We start from the raw sequence: 22,387 nt of genomic DNA on the forward strand, positions 1-22,387 counted from the left end.
GATCACTAAGGTGGTTCTCCCAGGGTGAGGCTCATCCATTGCACTCCGGGTGTGCTGACCCCTGCGATTTCCCCAAATGCGGGAAACTCGACTGCATAATTTGTGGTAGTGGGGGACTGCGTTCGCGCTTTCCCCTGATTTCCTCCAGTCAATGACAGAACAGTGCTTTGGGAATGATGAGAAGCTCGGAGAGGTGGACGTGGCCTTTGGCTCCCCCTTGTGGGCCTACGCCGCCACCTTCTCCCTGCCCTGGCTAAGAAGGGACGAGTTGCTTGCTTCTTTGTTGGCTTGGGGCCTTTTGCCTTTGCTTTGTGCTTTGTTTGTTGGACTTGGCGCCCCCTGCCTGCTGCTGGGGATTGATCTGCTCGTTTGCATCTCATTCACTTGGTGACGACATGGCTCCCTCTGCTCTTCTGCAGGTGTCGGGACTAGCGCCCCAACATGCTGGATTTGCAGCGAACCAAAGGCATGCTTTGGGGCACACGAGGCAACGCCGTGTTCCAGGGAGAGCGCGAGCGGCCGAAAGCCTCCTCCTGCGCAGGCACGCTCAAGGGTGGCCACTTGCAGCGTCCCCATCTCGCGGCCGGAGCTGGAGTTGTGAGTGGCCCGCCGGTGCACAGCTGTCTGCCGTTCGGTCGGTCGACCCGAAGCAGCTGCTGGGCCTGCCCTTGAGCCTCCTCCACCGTGCGTCCTCCTGGCCGCAGCTGAGTGAGTCACGACAGGGTGCCAGCAGAGGGTGGCAGCTGCAGAGCTCTAGCTGCCTGCCTGTTCCCGGCCGCAGCGACGTAGTGCTTGGGAGCAGCCGCCCCTATATGCAAATGATCAGGCTGCTGCTGCTGTGCATCTTGGACGGTTTTCCGCTTGAGCTCGGCCTGCCCTCTGGGGGACGGACGGGGCGTCAGCTGCGCCTTGAGCGCCCGGCGTCACCCACTCGGGGAGCGTCCGTGCAGGCGCCGCCGGGCCACACCACCCCTTACTTTTGGTGCACGAGACTCCGCGATGCTGGGGGGCTGCGCCAGAGGGGCGCTCGTCGGCCCGGCGGGCTCCAACTCATACTTACCTGGCAGGGGAGATACCATGATCACTAAGGTGGTTCTCCCAGGGTGAGGCTCATCCATTGCACTCCGGGTGTGCTGACCCCTGCGATTTCCCCAAATGCGGGAAACTCGACTGCATAATTTGTGGTAGTGGGGGACTGCGTTCGCGCTTTCCCCTGATTTCCTCCAGTCAATGACAGAACAGTGCTTTGGGAATGATGAGAAGCTCGGAGAGGTGGACGTGGCCTTTGGCTCCCCCTTGTGGGCCTACGCCGCCACCTTCTCCCTGCCCTGGCTAAGAAGGGACGAGTTGCTTGCTTCTTTGTTGGCTTGGGGCCTTTTGCCTTTGCTTTGTGCTTTGTTTGTTGGACTTGGCGCCCCCTGCCTGCTGCTGGGGATTGATCTGCTCGTTTGCATCTCATTCACTTGGTGACGACATGGCTCCCTCTGCTCTTCTGCAGGTGTCGGGACTAGCGCCCCAACATGCTGGATTTGCAGCGAACCAAAGGCATGCTTTGGAGCACACGAGGCAACGCCGTGTTCCAGGGAGAGCGCGAGCGGCCGAAAGCCTCCTCCTGCGCAGGCACGCTCAAGGGTGGCCACTTGCAGCGTCCCCATCTCGCGGCCGGAGCTGGAGTTGTGAGTGGCCCGCCGGTGCACAGCTGTCTGCCGTTCGGTCGGTCGACCCGAAGCAGCTGCTGGGCCTGCCCTTGAGCCTCCTCCACCGTGCGTCCTCCTGGCCGCAGCTGAGTGAGTCACGACAGGGTGCCAGCAGAGGGTGGCAGCTGCAGAGCTCTAGCTGCCTGCCTGTTCCCGGCCGCAGCGACGTAGTGCTTGGGAGCAGCCGCCCCTATATGCAAATGATCAGGCTGCTGCTGCTGTGCATCTTGGACGGTTTTCCGCTTGAGCTCGGCCTGCCCTCTGGGGGACGGACGGGGCGTCAGCTGCGCCTTGAGCGCCCGGCGTCACCCACTCGGGGAGCGTCCGTGCAGGCGCCGCCGGGCCACACCACCCCTTACTTTTGGTGCACGAGACTCCGCGATGCTGGGGGGCTGCGCCAGGGGGGCGCTCGTCGGCCCGGCGGGCTCCAACTCATACTTACCTGGCAGGGGAGATACCATGATCACTAAGGTGGTTCTCCCAGGGTGAGGCTCATCCATTGCACTCCGGGTGTGCTGACCCCTGCGATTTCCCCAAATGCGGGAAACTTGACTGCATAATTTGTGGTAGTGGGGGACTGCGTTCGCGCTTTCCCCTGATTTCCTCCAGTCAATGACAGAACAGTGCTTTGGGAATGATGAGAAGCTCGGAGAGGTGGACGTGGCCTTTGGCTCCCCCTTGTGGGCCTACGCCGCCACCTTCTCCCTGCCCTGGCTAAGAAGGGACGAGTTGCTTGCTTCTTTGTTGGCTTGGGGCCTTTTGCCTTTGCTTTGTGCTTTGTTTGTTGGACTTGGCGCCCCCTGCCTGCTGCTGGGGATTGATCTGCTCGTTTGCATCTCATTCACTTGGTGACGACATGGCTCCCTCTGCTCTTCTGCAGGTGTCGGGACTAGCGCCCCAACATGCTGGATTTGCAGCGAACCAAAGGCATGCTTTGGAGCACACGAGGCAACGCCGTGTTCCAGGGAGAGCGCGAGCGGCCGAAAGCCTCCTCCTGCGCAGGCACGCTCAAGGGTGGCCACTTGCAGCGTCCCCATCTCGCGGCCGGAGCTGGAGTTGTGAGTGGCCCGCCGGTGCACAGCTGTCTGCCGTTCGGTCGGTCGACCCGAAGCAGCTGCTGGGCCTGCCCTTGAGCCTCCTCCACCGTGCGTCCTCCTGGCCGCAGCTGAGTGAGTCACGACAGGGTGCCAGCAGAGGGTGGCAGCTGCAGAGCTCTAGCTGCCTGCCTGTTCCCGGCCGCAGCGACGTAGTGCTTGGGAGCAGCCGCCCCTATATGCAAATGATCAGGCTGCTGCTGCTGTGCATCTTGGACGGTTTTCCGCTTGAGCTCGGCCTGCCCTCTGGGGGACGGACGGGGCGTCAGCTGCGCCTTGAGCGCCCGGCGTCACCCACTCGGGGAGCGTCCGTGCAGGCGCCGCCGGGCCACACCACCCCTTACTTTTGGTGCACGAGACTCCGCGATGCTGGGGGGCTGCGCCAGAGGGGCGCTCGTCGGCCCGGCGGGCTCCAACTCATACTTACCTGGCAGGGGAGATACCATGATCACTAAGGTGGTTCTCCCAGGGTGAGGCTCATCCATTGCACTCCGGGTGTGCTGACCCCTGCGATTTCCCCAAATGCGGGAAACTCGACTGCATAATTTGTGGTAGTGGGGGACTGCGTTCGCGCTTTCCCCTGATTTCCTCCAGTCAATGACAGAACAGTGCTTTGGGAATGATGAGAAGCTCGGAGAGGTGGACGTGGCCTTTGGCTCCCCCTTGTGGGCCTACGCCGCCACCTTCTCCCTGCCCTGGCTAAGAAGGGACGAGTTGCTTGCTTCTTTGTTGGCTTGGGGCCTTTTGCCTTTGCTTTGTGCTTTGTTTGTTGGACTTGGCGCCCCCTGCCTGCTGCTGGGGATTGATCTGCTCGTTTGCATCTCATTCACTTGGTGACGACATGGCTCCCTCTGCTCTTCTGCAGGTGTCGGGACTAGCGCCCCAACATGCTGGATTTGCAGCGAACCAAAGGCATGCTTTGGAGCACACGAGGCAACGCCGTGTTCCAGGGAGAGCGCGAGCGGCCGAAAGCCTCCTCCTGCGCAGGCACGCTCAAGGGTGGCCACTTGCAGCGTCCCCATCTCGCGGCCGGAGCTGGAGTTGTGAGTGGCCCGCCGGTGCACAGCTGTCTGCCGTTCGGTCGGTCGACCCGAAGCAGCTGCTGGGCCTGCCCTTGAGCCTCCTCCACCGTGCGTCCTCCTGGCCGCAGCTGAGTGAGTCACGACAGGGTGCCAGCAGAGGGTGGCAGCTGCAGAGCTCTAGCTGCCTGCCTGTTCCCGGCCGCAGCGACGTAGTGCTTGGGAGCAGCCGCCCCTATATGCAAATGATCAGGCTGCTGCTGCTGTGCATCTTGGACGGTTTTCCGCTTGAGCTCGGCCTGCCCTCTGGGGGACGGACGGGGCGTCAGCTGCGCCTTGAGCGCCCGGCGTCACCCACTCGGGGAGCGTCCGTGCAGGCGCCGCCGGGCCACACCACCCCTTACTTTTGGTGCACGAGACTCCGCGATGCTGGGGGGCTGCGCCAGAGGGGCGCTCGTCGGCCCGGCGGGCTCCAACTCATACTTACCTGGCAGGGGAGATACCATGATCACTAAGGTGGTTCTCCCAGGGTGAGGCTCATCCATTGCACTCCGGGTGTGCTGACCCCTGCGATTTCCCCAAATGCGGGAAACTCGACTGCATAATTTGTGGTAGTGGGGGACTGCGTTCGCGCTTTCCCCTGATTTCCTCCAGTCAATGACAGAACAGTGCTTTGGGAATGATGAGAAGCTCGGAGAGGTGGACGTGGCCTTTGGCTCCCCCTTGTGGGCCTACGCCGCCACCTTCTCCCTGCCCTGGCTAAGAAGGGACGAGTTGCTTGCTTCTTTGTTGGCTTGGGGCCTTTTGCCTTTGCTTTGTGCTTTGTTTGTTGGACTTGGCGCCCCCTGCCTGCTGCTGGGGATTGATCTGCTCGTTTGCATCTCATTCACTTGGTGACGACATGGCTCCCTCTGCTCTTCTGCAGGTGTCGGGACTAGCGCCCCAACATGCTGGATTTGCAGCGAACCAAAGGCATGCTTTGGAGCACACGAGGCAACGCCGTGTTCCAGGGAGAGCGCGAGCGGCCGAAAGCCTCCTCCTGCGCAGGCACGCTCAAGGGTGGCCACTTGCAGCGTCCCCATCTCGCGGCCGGAGCTGGAGTTGTGAGTGGCCCGCCGGTGCACAGCTGTCTGCCGTTCGGTCGGTCGACCCGAAGCAGCTGCTGGGCCTGCCCTTGAGCCTCCTCCACCGTGCGTCCTCCTGGCCGCAGCTGAGTGAGTCACGACAGGGTGCCAGCAGAGGGTGGCAGCTGCAGAGCTCTAGCTGCCTGCCTGTTCCCGGCCGCAGCGACGTAGTGCTTGGGAGCAGCCGCCCCTATATGCAAATGATCAGGCTGCTGCTGCTGTGCATCTTGGACGGTTTTCCGCTTGAGCTCGGCCTGCCCTCTGGGGGACGGACGGGGCGTCAGCTGCGCCTTGAGCGCCCGGCGTCACCCACTCGGGGAGCGTCCGTGCAGGCGCCGCCGGGCCACACCACCCCTTACTTTTGGTGCACGAGACTCCGCGATGCTGGGGGGCTGCGCCAGAGGGGCGCTCGTCGGCCCGGCGGGCTCCAACTCATACTTACCTGGCAGGGGAGATACCATGATCACTAAGGTGGTTCTCCCAGGGTGAGGCTCATCCATTGCACTCCGGGTGTGCTGACCCCTGCGATTTCCCCAAATGCGGGAAACTCGACTGCATAATTTGTGGTAGTGGGGGACTGCGTTCGCGCTTTCCCCTGATTTCCTCCAGTCAATGACAGAACAGTGCTTTGGGAATGATGAGAAGCTCGGAGAGGTGGACGTGGCCTTTGGCTCCCCCTTGTGGGCCTACGCCGCCACCTTCTCCCTGCCCTGGCTAAGAAGGGACGAGTTGCTTGCTTCTTTGTTGGCTTGGGGCCTTTTGCCTTTGCTTTGTGCTTTGTTTGTTGGACTTGGCGCCCCCTGCCTGCTGCTGGGGATTGATCTGCTCGTTTGCATCTCATTCACTTGGTGACGACATGGCTCCCTCTGCTCTTCTGCAGGTGTCGGGACTAGCGCCCCAACATGCTGGATTTGCAGCGAACCAAAGGCATGCTTTGGAGCACACGAGGCAACGCCGTGTTCCAGGGAGAGCGCGAGCGGCCGAAAGCCTCCTCCTGCGCAGGCACGCTCAAGGGTGGCCACTTGCAGCGTCCCCATCTCGCGGCCGGAGCTGGAGTTGTGAGTGGCCCGCCGGTGCACAGCTGTCTGCCGTTCGGTCGGTCGACCCGAAGCAGCTGCTGGGCCTGCCCTTGAGCCTCCTCCACCGTGCGTCCTCCTGGCCGCAGCTGAGTGAGTCACGACAGGGTGCCAGCAGAGGGTGGCAGCTGCAGAGCTCTAGCTGCCTGCCTGTTCCCGGCCGCAGCGACGTAGTGCTTGGGAGCAGCCGCCCCTATATGCAAAATGATCAGGCTGCTGCTGCTGTGCATCTTGGACGGTTTTCCGCTTGAGCTCGGCCTGCCCTCTGGGGGACGGACGGGGCGTCAGCTGCGCCTTGAGCGCCCGGCGTCACCCACTCGGGGAGCGTCCGTGCAGGCGCCGCCGGGCCACACCACCCCTTACTTTTGGTGCACGAGACTCCGCGATGCTGGGGGGCTGCGCCAGAGGGGCGCTCGTCGGCCCGGCGGGCTCCAACTCATACTTACCTGGCAGGGGAGATACCATGATCACTAAGGTGGTTCTCCCAGGGTGAGGCTCATCCATTGCACTCCGGGTGTGCTGACCCCTGCGATTTCCCCAAATGCGGGAAACTCGACTGCATAATTTGTGGTAGTGGGGGACTGCGTTCGCGCTTTCCCCTGATTTCCTCCAGTCAATGACAGAACAGTGCTTTGGGAATGATGAGAAGCTCGGAGAGGTGGACGTGGCCTTTGGCTCCCCCTTGTGGGCCTACGCCGCCACCTTCTCCCTGCCCTGGCTAAGAAGGGACGAGTTGCTTGCTTCTTTGTTGGCTTGGGGCCTTTTGCCTTTGCTTTGTGCTTTGTTTGTTGGACTTGGCGCCCCCTGCCTGCTGCTGGGGATTGATCTGCCTCGTTTGCATCTCATTCACTTGGTGACGACATGGCTCCCTCTGCTCTTCTGCAGGTGTCGGGACTAGCGCCCCAACATGCTGGATTTGCAGCGAACCAAAGGCATGCTTTGGAGCACACGAGGCAACGCCGTGTTCCAGGGAGAGCGCGAGCGGCCGAAAGCCTCCTCCTGCGCAGGCACGCTCAAGGGTGGCCACTTGCAGCGTCCCCATCTCGCGGCCGGAGCTGGAGTTGTGAGTGGCCCGCCGGTGCACAGCTGTCTGCCGTTCGGTCGGTCGACCCGAAGCAGCTGCTGGGCCTGCCCTTGAGCCTCCTCCACCGTGCGTCCTCCTGGCCGCAGCTGAGTGAGTCACGACAGGGTGCCAGCAGAGGGTGGCAGCTGCAGAGCTCTAGCTGCCTGCCTGTTCCCGGCCGCAGCGACGTAGTGCTTGGGAGCAGCCGCCCCTATATGCAAATGATCAGGCTGCTGCTGCTGTGCATCTTGGACGGTTTTCCGCTTGAGCTCGGCCTGCCCTCTGGGGGACGGACGGGGCGTCAGCTGCGCCTTGAGCGCCCGGCGTCACCCACTCGGGGAGCGTCCGTGCAGGCGCCGCCGGGCCACACCACCCCTTACTTTTGGTGCACGAGACTCCGCGATGCTGGGGGGCTGCGCCAGAGGGGCGCTCGTCGGCCCGGCGGGCTCCAACTCATACTTACCTGGCAGGGGAGATACCATGATCACTAAGGTGGTTCTCCCAGGGTGAGGCTCATCCATTGCACTCCGGGTGTGCTGACCCCTGCGATTTCCCCAAATGCGGGAAACTCGACTGCATAATTTGTGGTAGTGGGGACTGCGTTCGCGCTTTCCCCTGATTTCCTCCAGTCAATGACAGAACAGTGCTTTGGGAATGATGAGAAGCTCGGAGAGGTGGACGTGGCCTTTGGCTCCCCCTTGTGGGCCTACGCCGCCACCTTCTCCCTGCCCTGGCTAAGAAGGGACGAGTTGCTTGCTTCTTTGTTGGCTTGGGGCCTTTTGCCTTTGCTTTGTGCTTTGTTTGTTGGACTTGGCGCCCCCTGCCTGCTGCTGGGGATTGATCTGCTCGTTTGCATCTCATTCACTTGGTGACGACATGGCTCCCTCTGCTCTTCTGCAGGTGTCGGGACTAGCGCCCCAACATGCTGGATTTGCAGCGAACCAAAGGCATGCTTTGGAGCACACGAGGCAACGCCGTGTTCCAGGGAGAGCGCGAGCGGCCGAAAGCCTCCTCCTGCGCAGGCACGCTCAAGGGTGGCCACTTGCAGCGTCCCCATCTCGCGGCCGGAGCTGGAGTTGTGAGTGGCCCGCCGGTGCACAGCTGTCTGCCGTTCGGTCGGTCGACCCGAAGCAGCTGCTGGGCCTGCCCTTGAGCCTCCTCCACCGTGCGTCCTCCTGGCCGCAGCTGAGTGAGTCACGACAGGGTGCCAGCAGAGGGTGGCAGCTGCAGAGCTCTAGCTGCCTGCCTGTTCCCGGCCGCAGCGACGTAGTGCTTGGGAGCAGCCGCCCCTATATGCAAATGATCAGGCTGCTGCTGCTGTGCATCTTGGACGGTTTTCCGCTTGAGCTCGGCCTGCCCTCTGGGGGACGGACGGGGCGTCAGCTGCGCCTTGAGCGCCCGGCGTCACCCACTCGGGGAGCGTCCGTGCAGGCGCCGCCGGGCCACACCACCCCTTACTTTTGGTGCACGAGACTCCGCGATGCTGGGGGGCTGCGCCAGAGGGCGCTCGTCGGCCCGGCGGGCTCCAACTCATACTTACCTGGCAGGGGAGATACCATGATCACTAAGGTGGTTCTCCCAGGGTGAGGCTCATCCATTGCACTCCGGGTGTGCTGACCCCTGCGATTTCCCCAAATGCGGGAAACTCGACTGCATAATTTGTGGTAGTGGGGGGACTGCGTTCGCGCTTTCCCCTGATTTCCTCCAGTCAATGACAGAACAGTGCTTTGGGAATGATGAGAAGCTCGGAGAGGTGGACGTGGCCTTTGGCTCCCCCTTGTGGGCCTACGCCGCCACCTTCTCCCTGCCCTGGCTAAGAAGGGACGAGTTGCTTGCTTCTTTGTTGGCTTGGGGCCTTTTGCCTTTGCTTTGTGCTTTGTTTGTTGGACTTGGCGCCCCCTGCCTGCTGCTGGGGATTGATCTGCTCGTTTGCATCTCATTCACTTGGTGACGACATGGCTCCCTCTGCTCTTCTGCAGGTGTCGGGACTAGCGCCCCAACATGCTGGATTTGCAGCGAACCAAAGGCATGCTTTGGAGCACACGAGGCAACGCCGTGTTCCAGGGAGAGCGCGAGCGGCCGAAAGCCTCCTCCTGCGCAGGCACGCTCAAGGGTGGCCACTTGCAGCGTCCCCATCTCGCGGCCGGAGCTGGAGTTGTGAGTGGCCCGCCGGTGCACAGCTGTCTGCCGTTCGGTCGGTCGACCCGAAGCAGCTGCTGGGCCTGCCCTTGAGCCTCCTCCACCGTGCGTCCTCCTGGCCGCAGCTGAGTGAGTCACGACAGGGTGCCAGCAGAGGGTGGCAGCTGCAGAGCTCTAGCTGCCTGCCTGTTCCCGGCCGCAGCGACGTAGTGCTTGGGAGCAGCCGCCCCTATATGCAAATGATCAGGCTGCTGCTGCTGTGCATCTTGGACGGTTTTCCGCTTGAGCTCGGCCTGCCCTCTGGGGGACGGACGGGGCGTCAGCTGCGCCTTGAGCGCCCGGCGTCACCCACTCGGGGAGCGTCCGTGCAGGCGCCGCCGGGCCACACCACCCCTTACTTTTGGTGCACGAGACTCCGCGATGCTGGGGGGCTGCGCCAGAGGGGCGCTCGTCGGCCCGGCGGGCTCCAACTCATACTTACCTGGCAGGGGAGATACCATGATCACTAAGGTGGTTCTCCCAGGGTGAGGCTCATCCATTGCACTTCGGGTGTGCTGACCCCTGCGATTTCCCCAAATGCGGGAAACTCGACTGCATAATTTGTGGTAGTGGGGGACTGCGTTCGCGCTTTCCCCTGATTTCCTCCAGTCAATGACAGAACAGTGCTTTGGGAATGATGAGAAGCTCGGAGAGGTGGACGTGGCCTTTGGCTCCCCCTTGTGGGCCTACGCCGCCACCTTCTCCCTGCCCTGGCTAAGAAGGGACGAGTTGCTTGCTTCTTTGTTGGCTTGGGGCCTTTTGCCTTTGCTTTGTGCTTTGTTTGTTGGACTTGGCGCCCCCTGCCTGCTGCTGGGGATTGATCTGCTCGTTTGCATCTCATTCACTTGGTGACGACATGGCTCCCTCTGCTCTTCTGCAGGTGTCGGGACTAGCGCCCCAACATGCTGGATTTGCAGCGAACCAAAGGCATGCTTTGGAGCACACGAGGCAACGCCGTGTTCCAGGGAGAGCGCGAGCGGCCGAAAGCCTCCTCCTGCGCAGGCACGCTCAAGGGTGGCCACTTGCAGCGTCCCCATCTCGCGGCCGGAGCTGGAGTTGTGAGTGGCCCGCCGGTGCACAGCTGTCTGCCGTTCGGTCGGTCGACCCGAAGCAGCTGCTGGGCCTGCCCTTGAGCCTCCTCCACCGTGCGTCCTCCTGGCCGCAGCTGAGTGAGTCACGACAGGGTGCCAGCAGAGGGTGGCAGCTGCAGAGCTCTAGCTGCCTGCCTGTTCCCGGCCGCAGCGACGTAGTGCTTGGGAGCAGCCGCCCCTATATGCAAATGATCAGGCTGCTGCTGCTGTGCATCTTGGACGGTTTTCCGCTTGAGCTCGGCCTGCCCTCTGGGGGACGGACGGGGCGTCAGCTGCGCCTTGAGCGCCCGGCGTCACCCACTCGGGGAGCGTCCGTGCAGGCGCCGCCGGGCCACACCACCCCTTACTTTTGGTGCACGAGACTCCGCGATGCTGGGGGGCTGCGCCAGAGGGGCGCTCGTCGGCCCGGCGGGCTCCAACTCATACTTACCTGGCAGGGGAGATACCATGATCACTAAGGTGGTTCTCCCAGGGTGAGGCTCATCCATTGCACTCCGGGTGTGCTGACCCCTGCGATTTCCCCAAATGCGGGAAACTCGACTGCATAATTTGTGGTAGTGGGGGACTGCGTTCGCGCTTTCCCCTGATTTCCTCCAGTCAATGACAGAACAGTGCTTTGGGAATGATGAGAAGCTCGGAGAGGTGGACGTGGCCTTTGGCTCCCCCTTGTGGGCCTACGCCGCCACCTTCTCCCTGCCCTGGCTAAGAAGGGACGAGTTGCTTGCTTCTTTGTTGGCTTGGGGCCTTTTGCCTTTGCTTTGTGCTTTGTTTGTTGGACTTGGCGCCCCCTGCCTGCTGCTGGGGATTGATCTGCTCGTTTGCATCTCATTCACTTGGTGACGACATGGCTCCCTCTGCTCTTCTGCAGGTGTCGGGACTAGCGCCCCAACATGCTGGATTTGCAGCGAACCAAAGGCATGCTTTGGAGCACACGAGGCAACGCCGTGTTCCAGGGAGAGCGCGAGCGGCCGAAAGCCTCCTCCTGCGCAGGCACGCTCAAGGGTGGCCACTTGCAGCGTCCCCATCTCGCGGCCGGAGCTGGAGTTGTGAGTGGCCCGCCGGTGCACAGCTGTCTGCCGTTCGGTCGGTCGACCCGAAGCAGCTGCTGGGCCTGCCCTTGAGCCTCCTCCACCGTGCGTCCTCCTGGCCGCAGCTGAGTGAGTCACGACAGGGTGCCAGCAGAGGGTGGCAGCTGCAGAGCTCTAGCTGCCTGCCTGTTCCCGGCCGCAGCGACGTAGTGCTTGGGAGCAGCCGCCCCTATATGCAAATGATCAGGCTGCTGCTGCTGTGCATCTTGGACGGTTTTCCGCTTGAGCTCGGCCTGCCCTCTGGGGGACGGACGGGGCGTCAGCTGCGCCTTGAGCGCCCGGCGTCACCCACTCGGGGAGCGTCCGTGCAGGCGCCGCCGGGCCACACCACCCCTTACTTTTGGTGCACGAGACTCCGCGATGCTGGGGGGCTGCGCCAGAGGGGCGCTCGTCGGCCCGGCGGGCTCCAACTCATACTTACCTGGCAGGGGAGATACCATGATCACTAAGGTGGTTCTCCCAGGGTGAGGCTCATCCATTGCACTCCGGGTGTGCTGACCCCTGCGATTTCCCCAAATGCGGGAAACTCGACTGCATAATTTGTGGTAGTGGGGGACTGCGTTCGCGCTTTCCCCTGATTTCCTCCAGTCAATGACAGAACAGTGCTTTGGGAATGATGAGAAGCTCGGAGAGGTGGACGTGGCCTTTGGCTCCCCCTTGTGGGCCTACGCCGCCACCTTCTCCCTGCCCTGGCTAAGAAGGGACGAGTTGCTTGCTTCTTTGTTGGCTTGGGGCCTTTTGCCTTTGCTTTGTGCTTTGTTTGTTGGACTTGGCGCCCCCTGCCTGCTGCTGGGGATTGATCTGCTCGTTTGCATCTCATTCACTTGGTGACGACATGGCTCCCTCTGCTCTTCTGCAGGTGTCGGGACTAGCGCCCCAACATGCTGGATTTGCAGCGAACCAAAGGCATGCTTTGGAGCACACGAGGCAACGCCGTGTTCCAGGGAGAGCGCGAGCGGCCGAAAGCCTCCTCCTGCGCAGGCACGCTCAAGGGTGGCCACTTGCAGCGTCCCCATCTCGCGGCCGGAGCTGGAGTTGTGAGTGGCCCGCCGGTGCACAGCTGTCTGCCGTTCGGTCGGTCGACCCGAAGCAGCTGCTGGGCCTGCCCTTGAGCCTCCTCCACCGTGCGTCCTCCTGGCCGCAGCTGAGTGAGTCACGACAGGGTGCCAGCAGAGGGTGGCAGCTGCAGAGCTCTAGCTGCCTGCCTGTTCCCGGCCGCAGCGACGTAGTGCTTGGGAGCAGCCGCCCCTATATGCAAATGATCAGGCTGCTGCTGCTGTGCATCTTGGACGGTTTTCCGCTTGAGCTCGGCCTGCCCTCTGGGGGACGGACGGGGCGTCAGCTGCGCCTTGAGCGCCCGGCGTCACCCACTCGGGGAGCGTCCGTGCAGGCGCCGCCGGGCCACACCACCCCTTACTTTTGGTGCACGAGACTCCGCGATGCTGGGGGGCTGCGCCAGAGGGGCGCTCGTCGGCCCGGCGGGCTCCAACTCATACTTACCTGGCAGGGGAGATACCATGATCACTAAGGTGGTTCTCCCAGGGTGAGGCTCATCCATTGCACTCCGGGTGTGCTGACCCCTGCGATTTCCCCAAATGCGGGAAACTCGACTGCATAATTTGTGGTAGTGGGGGACTGCGTTCGCGCTTTCCCCTGATTTCCTCCAGTCAATGACAGAACAGTGCTTTGGGAATGATGAGAAGCTCGGAGAGGTGGACGTGGCCTTTGGCTCCCCCTTGTGGGCCTACGCCGCCACCTTCTCCCTGCCCTGGCTAAGAAGGGACGAGTTGCTTGCTTCTTTGTTGGCTTGGGGCCTTTTGCCTTTGCTTTGTGCTTTGTTTGTTGGACTTGGCGCCCCCTGCCTGCTGCTGGGGATTGATCTGCTCGTTTGCATCTCATTCACTTGGTGACGACATGGCTCCCTCTGCTCTTCTGCAGGTGTCGGGACTAGCGCCCCAACATGCTGGATTTGCAGCGAACCAAAGGCATGCTTTGGAGCACACGAGGCAACGCCGTGTTCCAGGGAGAGCGCGAGCGGCCGAAAGCCTCCTCCTGCGCAGGCACGCTCAAGGGTGGCCACTTGCAGCGTCCCCATCTCGCGGCCGGAGCTGGAGTTGTGAGTGGCCCGCCGGTGCACAGCTGTCTGCCGTTCGGTCGGTCGACCCGAAGCAGCTGCTGGGCCTGCCCTTGAGCCTCCTCCACCGTGCGTCCTCCTGGCCGCAGCTGAGTGAGTCACGACAGGGTGCCAGCAGAGGGTGGCAGCTGCAGAGCTCTAGCTGCCTGCCTGTTCCCGGCCGCAGCGACGTAGTGCTTGGGAGCAGCCGCCCCTATATGCAAATGATCAGGCTGCTGCTGCTGTGCATCTTGGACGGTTTTCCGCTTGAGCTCGGCCTGCCCTCTGGGGGACGGACGGGGCGTCAGCTGCGCCTTGAGCGCCCGGCGTCACCCACTCGGGGAGCGTCCGTGCAGGCGCCGCCGGGCCACACCACCCCTTACTTTTGGTGCACGAGACTCCGCGATGCTGGGGGGCTGCGCCAGAGGGGCGCTCGTCGGCCCGGCGGGCTCCAACTCATACTTACCTGGCAGGGGAGATACCATGATCACTAAGGTGGTTCTCCCAGGGTGAGGCTCATCCATTGCACTCCGGGTGTGCTGACCCCTGCGATTTCCCCAAATGCGGGAAACTCGACTGCATAATTTGTGGTAGTGGGGGACTGCGTTCGCGCTTTCCCCTGATTTCCTCCAGTCAATGACAGAACAGTGCTTTGGGAATGATGAGAAGCTCGGAGAGGTGGACGTGGCCTTTGGCTCCCCCTTGTGGGCCTACGCCGCCACCTTCTCCCTGCCCTGGCTAAGAAGGGACGAGTTGCTTGCTTCTTTGTTGGCTTGGGGCCTTTTGCCTTTGCTTTGTGCTTTGTTTGTTGGACTTGGCGCCCCCTGCCTGCTGCTGGGGATTGATCTGCTCGTTTGCATCTCATTCACTTGGTGACGACATGGCTCCCTCTGCTCTTCTGCAGGTGTCGGGACTAGCGCCCCAACATGCTGGATTTGCAGCGAACCAAAGGCATGCTTTGGAGCACACGAGGCAACGCCGTGTTCCAGGGAGAGCGCGAGCGGCCGAAAGCCTCCTCCTGCGCAGGCACGCTCAAGGGTGGCCACTTGCAGCGTCCCCATCTCGCGGCCGGAGCTGGAGTTGTGAGTGGCCCGCCGGTGCACAGCTGTCTGCCGTTCGGTCGGTCGACCCGAAGCAGCTGCTGGGCCTGCCCTTGAGCCTCCTCCACCGTGCGTCCTCCTGGCCGCAGCTGAGTGAGTCACGACAGGGTGCCAGCAGAGGGTGGCAGCTGCAGAGCTCTAGCTGCCTGCCTGTTCCCGGCCGCAGCGACGTAGTGCTTGGGAGCAGCCGCCCCTATATGCAAATGATCAGGCTGCTGCTGCTGTGCATCTTGGACGGTTTTCCGCTTGAGCTCGGCCTGCCCTCTGGGGGACGGACGGGGCGTCAGCTGCGCCTTGAGCGCCCGGCGTCACCCACTCGGGGAGCGTCCGTGCAGGCGCCGCCGGGCCACACCACCCCTTACTTTTGGTGCACGAGACTCCGCGATGCTGGGGGGCTGCGCCAGAGGGGCGCTCGTCGGCCCGGCGGGCTCCAACTCATACTTACCTGGCAGGGGAGATACCATGATCACTAAGGTGGTTCTCCCAGGGTGAGGCTCATCCATTGCACTCCGGGTGTGCTGACCCCTGCGATTTCCCCAAATGCGGGAAACTCGACTGCATAATTTGTGGTAGTGGGGGACTGCGTTCGCGCTTTCCCCTGATTTCCTCCAGTCAATGACAGAACAGTGCTTTGGGAATGATGAGAAGCTCGGAGAGGTGGACGTGGCCTTTGGCTCCCCCTTGTGGGCCTACGCCGCCACCTTCTCCCTGCCCTGGCTAAGAAGGGACGAGTTGCTTGCTTCTTTGTTGGCTTGGGGCCTTTTGCCTTTGCTTTGTGCTTTGTTTGTTGGACTTGGCGCCCCCTGCCTGCTGCTGGGGATTGATCTGCTCGTTTGCATCTCATTCACTTGGTGACGACATGGCTCCCTCTGCTCTTCTGCAGGTGTCGGGACTAGCGCCCCAACATGCTGGATTTGCAGCGAACCAAAGGCATGCTTTGGAGCACACGAGGCAACGCCGTGTTCCAGGGAGAGCGCGAGCGGCCGAAAGCCTCCTCCTGCGCAGGCACGCTCAAGGGTGGCCACTTGCAGCGTCCCCATCTCGCGGCCGGAGCTGGAGTTGTGAGTGGCCCGCCGGTGCACAGCTGTCTGCCGTTCGGTCGGTCGACCCGAAGCAGCTGCTGGGCCTGCCCTTGAGCCTCCTCCACCGTGCGTCCTCCTGGCCGCAGCTGAGTGAGTCACGACAGGGTGCCAGCAGAGGGTGGCAGCTGCAGAGCTCTAGCTGCCTGCCTGTTCCCGGCCGCAGCGACGTAGTGCTTGGGAGCAGCCGCCCCTATATGCAAATGATCAGGCTGCTGCTGCTGTGCATCTTGGACGGTTTTCCGCTTGAGCTCGGCCTGCCCTCTGGGGGACGGACGGGGCGTCAGCTGCGCCTTGAGCGCCCGGCGTCACCCACTCGGGGAGCGTCCGTGCAGGCGCCGCCGGGCCACACCACCCCTTACTTTTGGTGCACGAGACTCCGCGATGCTGGGGGGCTGCGCCAGAGGGGCGCTCGTCGGCCCGGCGGGCTCCAACTCATACTTACCTGGCAGGGGAGATACCATGATCACTAAGGTGGTTCTCCCAGGGTGAGGCTCATCCATTGCACTCCGGGTGTGCTGACCCCTGCGATTTCCCCAAATGCGGGAAACTCGACTGCATAATTTGTGGTAGTGGGGGACTGCGTTCGCGCTTTCCCCTGATTTCCTCCAGTCAATGACAGAACAGTGCTTTGGGAATGATGAGAAGCTCGGAGAGGTGGACGTGGCCTTTGGCTCCCCCTTGTGGGCCTACGCCGCCACCTTCTCCCTGCCCTGGCTAAGAAGGGACGAGTTGCTTGCTTCTTTGTTGGCTTGGGGCCTTTTGCCTTTGCTTTGTGCTTTGTTTGTTGGACTTGGCGCCCCCTGCCTGCTGCTGGGGATTGATCTGCTCGTTTGCATCTCATTCACTTGGTGACGACATGGCTCCCTCTGCTCTTCTGCAGGTGTCGGGACTAGCGCCCCAACATGCTGGATTTGCAGCGAACCAAAGGCATGCTTTGGAGCACACGAGGCAACGCCGTGTTCCAGGGAGAGCGCGAGCGGCCGAAAGCCTCCTCCTGCGCAGGCACGCTCAAGGGTGGCCACTTGCAGCGTCCCCATCTCGCGGCCGGAGCTGGAGTTGTGAGTGGCCCGCCGGTGCACAGCTGTCTGCCGTTCGGTCGGTCGACCCGAAGCAGCTGCTGGGCCTGCCCTTGAGCCTCCTCCACCGTGCGTCCTCCTGGCCGCAGCTGAGTGAGTCACGACAGGGTGCCAGCAGAGGGTGGCAGCTGCAGAGCTCTAGCTGCCTGCCTGTTCCCGGCCGCAGCGACGTAGTGCTTGGGAGCAGCCGCCCCTATATGCAAATGATCAGGCTGCTGCTGCTGTGCATCTTGGACGGTTTTCCGCTTGAGCTCGGCCTGCCCTCTGGGGGACGGACGGGGCGTCAGCTGCGCCTTGAGCGCCCGGCGTCACCCACTCGGGGAGCGTCCGTGCAGGCGCCGCCGGGCCACACCACCCCTTACTTTTGGTGCACGAGACTCCGCGATGCTGGGGGGCTGCGCCAGAGGGGCGCTCGTCGGCCCGGCGGGCTCCAACTCATACTTACCTGGCAGGGGAGATACCATGATCACTAAGGTGGTTCTCCCAGGGTGAGGCTCATCCATTGCACTCCGGGTGTGCTGACCCCTGCGATTTCCCCAAATGCGGGAAACTCGACTGCATAATTTGTGGTAGTGGGGGACTGCGTTCGCGCTTTCCCCTGATTTCCTCCAGTCAATGACAGAACAGTGCTTTGGGAATGATGAGAAGCTCGGAGAGGTGGACGTGGCCTTTGGCTCCCCCTTGTGGGCCTACGCCGCCACCTTCTCCCTGCCCTGGCTAAGAAGGGACGAGTTGCTTGCTTCTTTGTTGGCTTGGGGCCTTTTGCCTTTGCTTTGTGCTTTGTTTGTTGGACTTGGCGCCCCCTGCCTGCTGCTGGGGATTGATCTGCTCGTTTGCATCTCATTCACTTGGTGACGACATGGCTCCCTCTGCTCTTCTGCAGGTGTCGGGACTAGCGCCCCAACATGCTGGATTTGCAGCGAACCAAAGGCATGCTTTGGAGCACACGAGGCAACGCCGTGTTCCAGGGAGAGCGCGAGCGGCCGAAAGCCTCCTCCTGCGCAGGCACGCTCAAGGGTGGCCACTTGCAGCGTCCCCATCTCGCGGCCGGAGCTGGAGTTGTGAGTGGCCCGCCGGTGCACAGCTGTCTGCCGTTCGGTCGGTCGACCCGAAGCAGCTGCTGGGCCTGCCCTTGAGCCTCCTCCACCGTGCGTCCTCCTGGCCGCAGCTGAGTGAGTCACGACAGGGTGCCAGCAGAGGGTGGCAGCTGCAGAGCTCTAGCTGCCTGCCTGTTCCCGGCCGCAGCGACGTAGTGCTTGGGAGCAGCCGCCCCTATATGCAAATGATCAGGCTGCTGCTGCTGTGCATCTTGGACGGTTTTCCGCTTGAGCTCGGCCTGCCCTCTGGGGGACGGACGGGGCGTCAGCTGCGCCTTGAGCGCCCGGCGTCACCCACTCGGGGAGCGTCCGTGCAGGCGCCGCCGGGCCACACCACCCCTTACTTTTGGTGCACGAGACTCCGCGATGCTGGGGGGCTGCGCCAGAGGGGCGCTCGTCGGCCCGGCGGGCTCCAACTCATACTTACCTGGCAGGGGAGATACCATGATCACTAAGGTGGTTCTCCCAGGGTGAGGCTCATCCATTGCACTCCGGGTGTGCTGACCCCTGCGATTTCCCCAAATGCGGGAAACTCGACTGCATAATTTGTGGTAGTGGGGGACTGCGTTCGCGCTTTCCCCTGATTTCCTCCAGTCAATGACAGAACAGTGCTTTGGGAATGATGAGAAGCTCGGAGAGGTGGACGTGGCCTTTGGCTCCCCCTTGTGGGCCTACGCCGCCACCTTCTCCCTGCCCTGGCTAAGAAGGGACGAGTTGCTTGCTTCTTTGTTGGCTTGGGGCCTTTTGCCTTTGCTTTGTGCTTTGTTTGTTGGACTTGGCGCCCCCTGCCTGCTGCTGGGGATTGATCTGCTCGTTTGCATCTCATTCACTTGGTGACGACATGGCTCCCTCTGCTCTTCTGCAGGTGTCGGGACTAGCGCCCCAACATGCTGGATTTGCAGCGAACCAAAGGCATGCTTTGGAGCACACGAGGCAACGCCGTGTTCCAGGGAGAGCGCGAGCGGCCGAAAGCCTCCTCCTGCGCAGGCACGCTCAAGGGTGGCCACTTGCAGCGTCCCCATCTCGCGGCCGGAGCTGGAGTTGTGAGTGGCCCGCCGGTGCACAGCTGTCTGCCGTTCGGTCGGTCGACCCGAAGCAGCTGCTGGGCCTGCCCTTGAGCCTCCTCCACCGTGCGTCCTCCTGGCCGCAGCTGAGTGAGTCACGACAGGGTGCCAGCAGAGGGTGGCAGCTGCAGAGCTCTAGCTGCCTGCCTGTTCCCGGCCGCAGCGACGTAGTGCTTGGGAGCAGCCGCCCCTATATGCAAATGATCAGGCTGCTGCTGCTGTGCATCTTGGACGGTTTTCCGCTTGAGCTCGGCCTGCCCTCTGGGGGACGGACGGGGCGTCAGCTGCGCCTTGAGCGCCCGGCGTCACCCACTCGGGGAGCGTCCGTGCAGGCGCCGCCGGGCCACACCACCCCTTACTTTTGGTGCACGAGACTCCGCGATGCTGGGGGGCTGCGCCAGAGGGGCGCTCGTCGGCCCGGCGGGCTCCAACTCATACTTACCTGGCAGGGGAGATACCATGATCACTAAGGTGGTTCTCCCAGGGTGAGGCTCATCCATTGCACTCCGGGTGTGCTGACCCCTGCGATTTCCCCAAATGCGGGAAACTCGACTGCATAATTTGTGGTAGTGGGGGACTGCGTTCGCGCTTTCCCCTGATTTCCTCCAGTCAATGACAGAACAGTGCTTTGGGAATGATGAGAAGCTCGGAGAGGTGGACGTGGCCTTTGGCTCCCCCTTGTGGGCCTACGCCGCCACCTTCTCCCTGCCCTGGCTAAGAAGGGACGAGTTGCTTGCTTCTTTGTTGGCTTGGGGCCTTTTGCCTTTGCTTTGTGCTTTGTTTGTTGGACTTGGCGCCCCCTGCCTGCTGCTGGGGATTGATCTGCTCGTTTGCATCTCATTCACTTGGTGACGACATGGCTCCCTCTGCTCTTCTGCAGGTGTCGGGACTAGCGCCCCAACATGCTGGATTTGCAGCGAACCAAAGGCATGCTTTGGAGCACACGAGGCAACGCCGTGTTCCAGGGAGAGCGCGAGCGGCCGAAAGCCTCCTCCTGCGCAGGCACGCTCAAGGGTGGCCACTTGCAGCGTCCCCATCTCGCGGCCGGAGCTGGAGTTGTGAGTGGCCCGCCGGTGCACAGCTGTCTGCCGTTCGGTCGGTCGACCCGAAGCAGCTGCTGGGCCTGCCCTTGAGCCTCCTCCACCGTGCGTCCTCCTGGCCGCAGCTGAGTGAGTCACGACAGGGTGCCAGCAGAGGGTGGCAGCTGCAGAGCTCTAGCTGCCTGCCTGTTCCCGGCCGCAGCGACGTAGTGCTTGGGAGCAGCCGCCCCTATATGCAAATGATCAGGCTGCTGCTGCTGTGCATCTTGGACGGTTTTCCGCTTGAGCTCGGCCTGCCCTCTGGGGGACGGACGGGGCGTCAGCTGCGCCTTGAGCGCCCGGCGTCACCCACTCGGGGAGCGTCCGTGCAGGCGCCGCCGGGCCACACCACCCCTTACTTTTGGTGCACGAGACTCCGCGATGCTGGGGGGCTGCGCCAGAGGGGCGCTCGTCGGCCCGGCGGGCTCCAACTCATACTTACCTGGCAGGGGAGATACCATGATCACTAAGGTGGTTCTCCCAGGGTGAGGCTCATCCATTGCACTCCGGGTGTGCTGACCCCTGCGATTTCCCCAAATGCGGGAAACTCGACTGCATAATTTGTGGTAGTGGGGGACTGCGTTCGCGCTTTCCCCTGATTTCCTCCAGTCAATGACAGAACAGTGCTTTGGGAATGATGAGAAGCTCGGAGAGGTGGACGTGGCCTTTGGCTCCCCCTTGTGGGCCTACGCCGCCACCTTCTCCCTGCCCTGGCTAAGAAGGGACGAGTTGCTTGCTTCTTTGTTGGCTTGGGGCCTTTTGCCTTTGCTTTGTGCTTTGTTTGTTGGACTTGGCGCCCCCTGCCTGCTGCTGGGGATTGATCTGCTCGTTTGCATCTCATTCACTTGGTGACGACATGGCTCCCTCTGCTCTTCTGCAGGTGTCGGGACTAGCGCCCCAACATGCTGGATTTGCAGCGAACCAAAGGCATGCTTTGGAGCACACGAGGCAACGCCGTGTTCCAGGGAGAGCGCGAGCGGCCGAAAGCCTCCTCCTGCGCAGGCACGCTCAAGGGTGGCCACTTGCAGCGTCCCCATCTCGCGGCCGGAGCTGGAGTTGTGAGTGGCCCGCCGGTGCACAGCTGTCTGCCGTTCGGTCGGTCGACCCGAAGCAGCTGCTGGGCCTGCCCTTGAGCCTCCTCCACCGTGCGTCCTCCTGGCCGCAGCTGAGTGAGTCACGACAGGGTGCCAGCAGAGGGTGGCAGCTGCAGAGCTCTAGCTGCCTGCCTGTTCCCGGCCGCAGCGACGTAGTGCTTGGGAGCAGCCGCCCCTATATGCAAATGATCAGGCTGCTGCTGCTGTGCATCTTGGACGGTTTTCCGCTTGAGCTCGGCCTGCCCTCTGGGGGACGGACGGGGCGTCAGCTGCGCCTTGAGCGCCCGGCGTCACCCACTCGGGGAGCGTCCGTGCAGGCGCCGCCGGGCCACACCACCCCTTACTTTTGGTGCACGAGACTCCGCGATGCTGGGGGGCTGCGCCAGAGGGGCGCTCGTCGGCCCGGCGGGCTCCAACTCATACTTACCTGGCAGGGGAGATACCATGATCACTAAGGTGGTTCTCCCAGGGTGAGGCTCATCCATTGCACTCCGGGTGTGCTGACCCCTGCGATTTCCCCAAATGCGGGAAACTCGACTGCATAATTTGTGGTAGTGGGGGACTGCGTTCGCGCTTTCCCCTGATTTCCTCCAGTCAATGACAGAACAGTGCTTTGGGAATGATGAGAAGCTCGGAGAGGTGGACGTGGCCTTTGGCTCCCCCTTGTGGGCCTACGCCGCCACCTTCTCCCTGCCCTGGCTAAGAAGGGACGAGTTGCTTGCTTCTTTGTTGGCTTGGGGCCTTTTGCCTTTGCTTTGTGCTTTGTTTGTTGGACTTGGCGCCCCCTGCCTGCTGCTGGGGATTGATCTGCTCGTTTGCATCTCATTCACTTGGTGACGACATGGCTCCCTCTGCTCTTCTGCAGGTGTCGGGACTAGCGCCCCAACATGCTGGATTTGCAGCGAACCAAAGGCATGCTTTGGAGCACACGAGGCAACGCCGTGTTCCAGGGAGAGCGCGAGCGGCCGAAAGCCTCCTCCTGCGCAGGCACGCTCAAGGGTGGCCACTTGCAGCGTCCCCATCTCGCGGCCGGAGCTGGAGTTGTGAGTGGCCCGCCGGTGCACAGCTGTCTGCCGTTCGGTCGGTCGACCCGAAGCAGCTGCTGGGCCTGCCCTTGAGCCTCCTCCACCGTGCGTCCTCCTGGCCGCAGCTGAGTGAGTCACGACAGGGTGCCAGCAGAGGGTGGCAGCTGCAGAGCTCTAGCTGCCTGCCTGTTCCCGGCCGCAGCGACGTAGTGCTTGGGAGCAGCCGC

At 62.6% G+C, this 22,387-nt stretch overlaps 20 non-coding genes and 1 pseudogene across 20 annotated transcripts; all 21 read left to right on the plus strand.

The window, feature by feature from the left end:
• On the plus strand, window positions 1–137 carry LOC141246001 (U1 spliceosomal RNA; annotated as a pseudogene; the record flags this gene model as incomplete).
• A 915-nt stretch (window positions 138–1,052) lies between these two features.
• On the plus strand, window positions 1,053–1,216 carry LOC141246017 (U1 spliceosomal RNA). Its single transcript, XR_012309654.1, has one exon. It is a non-coding gene; the product is annotated as a U1 spliceosomal RNA (small nuclear RNA).
• A 915-nt stretch (window positions 1,217–2,131) lies between these two features.
• Window positions 2,132–2,295, plus strand: LOC141245996 (U1 spliceosomal RNA). The gene has a single exon (XR_012309636.1). It is a non-coding gene; the product is annotated as a U1 spliceosomal RNA (small nuclear RNA).
• Window positions 2,296–3,210: 915 nt separating this feature from the next.
• On the plus strand, window positions 3,211–3,374 carry LOC141246028 (U1 spliceosomal RNA). Its single transcript, XR_012309665.1, has one exon. It is a non-coding gene; the product is annotated as a U1 spliceosomal RNA (small nuclear RNA).
• A 915-nt stretch (window positions 3,375–4,289) lies between these two features.
• LOC141246040 (U1 spliceosomal RNA) lies at window positions 4,290–4,453 on the plus strand. The gene has a single exon (XR_012309676.1). It is a non-coding gene; the product is annotated as a U1 spliceosomal RNA (small nuclear RNA).
• A 915-nt stretch (window positions 4,454–5,368) lies between these two features.
• On the plus strand, window positions 5,369–5,532 carry LOC141245913 (U1 spliceosomal RNA). Its single transcript, XR_012309557.1, has one exon. It is a non-coding gene; the product is annotated as a U1 spliceosomal RNA (small nuclear RNA).
• A 916-nt stretch (window positions 5,533–6,448) lies between these two features.
• LOC141245925 (U1 spliceosomal RNA) lies at window positions 6,449–6,612 on the plus strand. The gene has a single exon (XR_012309568.1). It is a non-coding gene; the product is annotated as a U1 spliceosomal RNA (small nuclear RNA).
• Window positions 6,613–7,528: 916 nt separating this feature from the next.
• Window positions 7,529–7,691, plus strand: LOC141245997 (U1 spliceosomal RNA). The gene has a single exon (XR_012309637.1). It is a non-coding gene; the product is annotated as a U1 spliceosomal RNA (small nuclear RNA).
• A 914-nt stretch (window positions 7,692–8,605) lies between these two features.
• On the plus strand, window positions 8,606–8,770 carry LOC141245907 (U1 spliceosomal RNA). Its single transcript, XR_012309551.1, has one exon. It is a non-coding gene; the product is annotated as a U1 spliceosomal RNA (small nuclear RNA).
• Window positions 8,771–9,685: 915 nt separating this feature from the next.
• Window positions 9,686–9,849, plus strand: LOC141246005 (U1 spliceosomal RNA). The gene has a single exon (XR_012309643.1). It is a non-coding gene; the product is annotated as a U1 spliceosomal RNA (small nuclear RNA).
• Window positions 9,850–10,764: 915 nt separating this feature from the next.
• On the plus strand, window positions 10,765–10,928 carry LOC141245937 (U1 spliceosomal RNA). The gene has a single exon (XR_012309579.1). It is a non-coding gene; the product is annotated as a U1 spliceosomal RNA (small nuclear RNA).
• A 915-nt stretch (window positions 10,929–11,843) lies between these two features.
• Window positions 11,844–12,007, plus strand: LOC141245948 (U1 spliceosomal RNA). Its single transcript, XR_012309590.1, has one exon. It is a non-coding gene; the product is annotated as a U1 spliceosomal RNA (small nuclear RNA).
• A 915-nt stretch (window positions 12,008–12,922) lies between these two features.
• Window positions 12,923–13,086, plus strand: LOC141245960 (U1 spliceosomal RNA). Its single transcript, XR_012309601.1, has one exon. It is a non-coding gene; the product is annotated as a U1 spliceosomal RNA (small nuclear RNA).
• Window positions 13,087–14,001: 915 nt separating this feature from the next.
• On the plus strand, window positions 14,002–14,165 carry LOC141245972 (U1 spliceosomal RNA). The gene has a single exon (XR_012309612.1). It is a non-coding gene; the product is annotated as a U1 spliceosomal RNA (small nuclear RNA).
• Window positions 14,166–15,080: 915 nt separating this feature from the next.
• On the plus strand, window positions 15,081–15,244 carry LOC141245983 (U1 spliceosomal RNA). The gene has a single exon (XR_012309623.1). It is a non-coding gene; the product is annotated as a U1 spliceosomal RNA (small nuclear RNA).
• Window positions 15,245–16,159: 915 nt separating this feature from the next.
• LOC141245994 (U1 spliceosomal RNA) lies at window positions 16,160–16,323 on the plus strand. The gene has a single exon (XR_012309634.1). It is a non-coding gene; the product is annotated as a U1 spliceosomal RNA (small nuclear RNA).
• A 915-nt stretch (window positions 16,324–17,238) lies between these two features.
• Window positions 17,239–17,402, plus strand: LOC141246003 (U1 spliceosomal RNA). The gene has a single exon (XR_012309641.1). It is a non-coding gene; the product is annotated as a U1 spliceosomal RNA (small nuclear RNA).
• A 915-nt stretch (window positions 17,403–18,317) lies between these two features.
• LOC141246004 (U1 spliceosomal RNA) lies at window positions 18,318–18,481 on the plus strand. Its single transcript, XR_012309642.1, has one exon. It is a non-coding gene; the product is annotated as a U1 spliceosomal RNA (small nuclear RNA).
• A 915-nt stretch (window positions 18,482–19,396) lies between these two features.
• On the plus strand, window positions 19,397–19,560 carry LOC141246006 (U1 spliceosomal RNA). Its single transcript, XR_012309644.1, has one exon. It is a non-coding gene; the product is annotated as a U1 spliceosomal RNA (small nuclear RNA).
• Window positions 19,561–20,475: 915 nt separating this feature from the next.
• LOC141246007 (U1 spliceosomal RNA) lies at window positions 20,476–20,639 on the plus strand. Its single transcript, XR_012309645.1, has one exon. It is a non-coding gene; the product is annotated as a U1 spliceosomal RNA (small nuclear RNA).
• Window positions 20,640–21,554: 915 nt separating this feature from the next.
• LOC141246008 (U1 spliceosomal RNA) lies at window positions 21,555–21,718 on the plus strand. The gene has a single exon (XR_012309646.1). It is a non-coding gene; the product is annotated as a U1 spliceosomal RNA (small nuclear RNA).
• The last annotated feature ends 669 nt before the right edge of the window (window positions 21,719–22,387 follow it).

Source organism: Phyllobates terribilis, unplaced genomic scaffold (assembly GCF_046119375.1).
Source record: "Phyllobates terribilis strain yellow unplaced genomic scaffold, ASM4611937v1 Scaffold_2316__1_contigs__length_142825, whole genome shotgun sequence".
Classification (NCBI taxonomy): Eukaryota; Metazoa; Chordata; class Amphibia; order Anura; family Dendrobatidae; genus Phyllobates; species Phyllobates terribilis.